The sequence below is a fragment of the Sinohyriopsis cumingii genome, chromosome 6 (genome assembly GCF_028554795.1).
Source record: "Sinohyriopsis cumingii isolate HCF-2022 chromosome 6, ASM2855479v2, whole genome shotgun sequence".
Lineage (NCBI taxonomy): Eukaryota > Metazoa > Mollusca > Bivalvia > Unionida > Unionidae > Sinohyriopsis > Sinohyriopsis cumingii.
In genome coordinates, this window is record NC_142966.1 from 140,259,579 (window position 1) to 140,265,578 (window position 6,000).

Below are 6,000 nucleotides of genomic sequence, written 5' to 3' on the forward strand. Positions count from 1 at the left end.
TTGTGCAAATATAGCTTATCTCTTGCAGTTTCAGCCTTGAATTGTGCTGATCCCCCTCGCAGAATTTCGTAAAAATTATTTTGGGGGTCCAAGCAGACCCCAAATTGCCAAAGACAACGAAGGACCCAAAGTCAAAATGCTTTAAGCAGGAAATTGCATCATTCATTTATCAAAATATTATGAACATAGGCCTATTAAAATTATTCCCAGCATGACTCCCATATTGCCCTTAACTGGATAGACGAATATTCTCCAATATTTTTCTTATGTTTGAGCAAAGCCCTGGCTTTAAGATGTCAAAAATGAGTTCAAATAGAAATAGTCTGAACAGAGGATACTATGATCCAATGGAAACGTCAGAGAAAGAAGAGACGACAGCAACCCCAGTAACTCAGACTTTCCAGTATGTCTGCACAAACTGCAATAGGGAATTTCACTAGCGCATAGGCCTACACAGCCACAGCAGATGATGCCAACACCCTAGAGACAGACGAAACTCCAAGGGCGCTATTCGCACGATCTCTCGAGACTGGGCCACCAGTGATGATGATTATACGTAACCAAACAATCAGGACAATCCTATTTCTCGGATTCCGACAATTGAATTTCCCTGATATCTTTTCTAGTGCTCCAACAGATTCCCGGATCCAAAACCTTAAGCACATCATTACAAACTGTCAAAAACGTATTTTAACCATGGCACTAAAGGACACACGGTACTAATTATATGGAAAAATGGGAACCAGCCTGGAAATGGGTGAACATAAAATAGAGTATATATGGGTTTGGCTGACCAGAATTGGTTAATAATGTAAATTATGTTTTAGGAAAAGGTATCTTTTAAGAGTTTATCCTAGTTGTAATTTAAAAAATTAGAAACATTGTTTTATTGATGGAATTTATGTCTCTTAACAGTCTTGTGTTCGGAAAACTCATTACTAAAATTAGCACACCACTCTTTGGTGCGGAATTGAAAGCACATGTTTCAAACACAAGCAGGTCCAGAAATGCCACGGCTCATGTCCTTTCCTCTACAAAGAAGCTGACATCCAGGTTTCATCTATACTGATATATATGGGTTTCATCATGAGCACTCAGAAATTTTAAGTTATTGAATTTTTAATATCATGGAGTTTGCAGAGGTTTGCTATGGGAACTAAATTAGTACCGTGAGTCCTATAAGCAGGAGTTCGTGTAGTCAAAAGTGTTCATTGGATCGATAATTTCTCTGTACCGGCTTTTTATAGCCGGTAACTACAACCATCCACCAAAGTCTCACATTCCTTTCAATGTACTTGATCTCAACATATTTTAGGGGTCTAAATCGCTCCCAAACTATGGATGCAGAGAAATTGGTTAAAATGAGATTAGATACAAAGGTGACTCCATCAGATCTAGTTGGTCACATTAAAGGTTGTCTATTTATAGGCTATATGGATCAACAGCTCAATGTTTCCATGGTATAACTCTGATTCACTCGACATAATTCGTCATGGGTCCAAATAAGTCTCAGAATAGCAATATATATTGAGGGGATCAGAGTCAATATTCTTCAAGCAGTGGGTCTGATTAGTGATGTGTGGAAAAATCATGTTTCTGCTCCAATTAACCATTAATCCATCCGTTGTGTCCAATCTCTTTCTGATGTTCGAGCAGTTTGTTGTCTATAAGACACCCAAAAGGAATTTAAATCAAAATACCTTGAGCAGAGGATAGTTTAGTTTATAGTCTTCATATTATTGGTCATCGCAATACAGGCTATATAAGTGCGATCAAATATCATAGTAGTAAATTTCCACGCCTTTTCTCCATCCTCCATCAACATAAAACTCCCCCAGCATCATAGATCCCATATTCTCAATAAATTTGGGATTCGTTTTTGTTTAAACAAATACTTTTATTTGCATTCCACTATTTTGTGTATCAGTAGGCTATTACACAGATCCAACGTGTTCCTCCTGGTATCCCCTGGCCTATTTCAATAAATCACAATCTGCCTTCTTATCCTGTTATCAATTTTTCTTACGGACCTTCCAGTTGCGCAAGTTCTCTAACATATATACCATGTTTCTGTTGATTCTACAGCATACTAATTTTGCTGGTGTTCATGGACTTTGTAGTGAAAAGATTTTATCCATTTTTTAAAATACTTTTTGTTTTTTGTTGTTGTATTTCTTGGGACACCTACATGCACCATGCACCCAATAGCAAGACATTGCTGATGTGCCAACAAATTTATGATATATACATCCTTTTCTTTTATAAGTCTAATTCAGTTCAGTTAAATACAATTTTCCTAATCCATTAGTCACAGCTCCATATGAGAAGATCCGGAAAAATATCCCTGAAACAAAATGTTTCCCTGCAACTAAAATTTATTTAAAATGGTTATATGGTTACAATGTTGATATTGACTGACATGTAAATACAAGTTGGGGTGGTCTAGTGGTTAGCATGCATGGCTTGTGACCAAAAATTGTGCGGGATTAAATCCTACCATTATTAACAAAAACAAGGAGTTCAATGATAACACTGGACAACAAATTTTTACAAAAGTCATGTTACTGAAATAAAATTAGTCAATTCTTATCAATTTGCTCGGCTATCCCACTCGCATAAGAAACACATGTATTTTGTATATCCTTGCTGCAGTCCCATTAATTTTTATGTGCTGAACACGAATATGACAGTCAAATTGCAAAATTGGCTCTAGTTTTTTTTTGTAATCTGCAAGAAATTAATGTTTACATAACGAAATGCATTCCAATAGTAAAAGGTCAACTGTAATAGCCTACCTATAAAAAATCAAGTCATTGACTACATCTTAGATTTCTTCGCCTGTCTCTTGTACAGCTGTTCGGGAGCATCTCTGAGGAGTGTCCAGCAGTAGTCAGCCAGCATTGTAGTGGACCATTTTCCCTGGTATCTTTGTTCCATTGTTGCGATATCTTGATGAAAACGTTCGCCGTGTTCATCACTAACAATACCACAGTTGCTAGGAAAGAAATCCAAATGGGAATGAAGGAAGTGAATCTTTAGAGACATATTGCAGCCAAGTTTCTTACACTTCATCAACATGTCTTCTACTAGTTCCTTATAGTTTTCTGCCCTAACATTTCCGAGGAAGTTTGTAGAAACTAGGCGAAAAGCATTCCATCCTTGTTTCGCGTCACCTTCCAGCAAGTTGTTGAACCGGTCATCTTTGAAAAGCTCTCGAATCTGAGGACCCACAAAAACTCCCTCTTTAATCTTTGCTTCGCTGAGTCGAGGGAATTTTTCATGCAGGTATCGGAATGCTGGCAAAGTCCGGTCAATGGCTTTCACGAAGTTCTTCATCAAACCTAGTTTGATGTGAAGGGGTGGTAGCAAGATTTTCTGAGCCTCAACCAGAGCTGGGTGTTGGATATTCTTCTCTCCAATGGCTACATTCTGCCTGTGAGTCCATTCCTTCCTCATGTAGTGCATTTCCCTTGCTCGGCTATCCCACTCGCATAAGAAACACATGTATTTTGTATATCCTTGCTGCAGTCCCATTAAAAGGGCAACTACCTTCAAATCACCACAGAGGTGCCAGCTGTACTTGTTATACTCAATGGAATTCAGTAGCTGCCTTAAGTTATCGTATGTCTCTTTCATGTGGACAGCATACGCTACTGGAATAGATGGAAGAATGTTTCCATTGTGCAAAAGCACAGCCTTGAGACTCAGTTTCGAAGAGTCCACAAATAGTCTCCATTCTTGTGGGTCATGAGTGATTTTTAAAGCATTCATGAGGCCCTCAATATCGGAACAGAATATCAGATTACTTTCCTTTCTGAATAAAGGCTCCAATTGCTGGTGGCGCTTTCGATATGCAGTAATTGTGACATCTTCTTCTAGAAGATTCCATTGTTGGAGTCTTGATCCTAGCAATTCTGCCTTGTTCTTTGATAAGTCCAAATCACGAATCAGGTCATTTAGTTCTTCCTGTGTTATTCTGTGTGGGGTTGATGATGCACCACAGTGAAAATCTGGATCACTGCATGCTGATGGACCAGGAGAAGAACAGGTCGACTCACCTTTGTCTTCGTCAGATGAATCAAGAGAATATTCTGCTGGAGGTTCTGGAATAGGAAGTCCCTCACCATGTGGAACTGGTCTCAATGCAGACGGAATGTTTGGGTAGACTATTCTCGACTTCTTTCGCTTCGTTATTCCGCCGGAAAGAGGAGAACCAAGCAGAAGTAACAGTCATTTAGGTGGTTGCTTGGCTCTCTCCACACCATTGGGACTGCAAACGGCATTGATGACCTTTTGCAATTCAACCACTGTGAAAGCTGTGTTGTACATGTAGCACAGCATATATGCGGAGCCCAAGGCTTGTCTTGGTCACCAACCTTGCATCCGAAGTAAAGATGATATGCCTTCTTCACTTGAGAATTGATACTTTTCTTCTGGTTGGCAAATGTCACTTCCCCACAAATATAGCAAAAATTGTCCGCGGTATTAACACACTTTCGAGGCATTACTGTTCTTTATTGTACGTAAATGGATAAAATAATAAGTTTTATGTAACAGTAGCTTGAACTGTCTCGCACAACGTCTAAAATATTTTAAATGCTGAACCTATCTGATTGGGCTTTATATAGTACACTGCTTACGTCAGCTTCAGCAGCCGCCTGGCATTAGTATAATAGGCCTACACATGTATAGTACACTGCTGACGTCAACTTACTTCAGCAGCCGCATGGCATTAGTATTGCATTGCATCAGAAAATGATGCAATCAACTGTGGATGATGTGAGCATGATGGTATTATGCAATGTTACATCATTATTCCGGATGTTGCTGCAGTCCTACTGGAGAAATTTACACAGTGAAACATAGAAAATGAGGTATATGAATATCTTCAAAACGAGAGCCAATACAAATTTTTCACGGTTATATTCGTGTTCGGCACACCAAAATACTACAGATTAGGGCCTTTTCAAGTCAGTAATGATTTCACTGTTGACCAGTGTAATACCCCCCTCAAAACAAAGAAAACGGGGAGCGTAATGATAATACCCAACATTAACAAAAACAAGAAGTGTAATGATAATACACAATAATAACAGAAACAAGGAGTGTAATGATAATAACTAATAATAACAAAAACAAGGAGTGATATGATAATACCCAGTAATAACCAAAGCAAGGAGTGTAGTGATAATACCCAATAAGAAGAACGAGGCGTGTAATGATAATACCTAATATTAATACAAACAAGGAGTGTAATGATAATAACTAATAATAACAAAAACAAGGAGTGATATGATAATACCCAGTAATAACCAAAGCAAGGAGTGTAGTGATAATACCCAGTAAGAAGAACGAGGCGTGTAATGAAAATACCCAATATTAACAAAAACAAGGAATGTAATGATAATAACAAATATTAACAAAAACAAGGAATGTAATGACAATACCCAATAATAACAGAAACAAGGAGTTTAATGAAAATCCCCGATATCAACAGCAACAAGGAGAGCAATGATAATATCCAATAATAACCAAAGAAGGAGTGCAATGACAATACCTAATAATAACATAAATAAGAGAGTAGTGAAGGGGGACACTTTACGTACAATGGAAATTAGCATTAAAAACACCCTTGGGACACTTTACGTACAATGGAAATTTAACATGGCGAAAAATCGTGGGACACTTTACGTACAAGGGGAATTAACATGGGAATAAATCGTGGGACACTCTACGTACAAGGGGAATTAACATGGGAATAAATCGTGGGACAATCTACGTACAAGGGGAATTTAACATGGGAATAAATCGTGGGTCACTTTACGTACAAGGGAAATTTAACATGGGGAATAGATCGTGGGACTGTCTAGGGACAATGGGAAATTTAACATTACGGAAACCCCTGGGGGATATAGCCTCAAGGGAATTTAACATATGGAAATTGAACATGGTGGATCTGTATAGCGTCAAGGGGAATTGAACATGGTGGGACTATCTAGG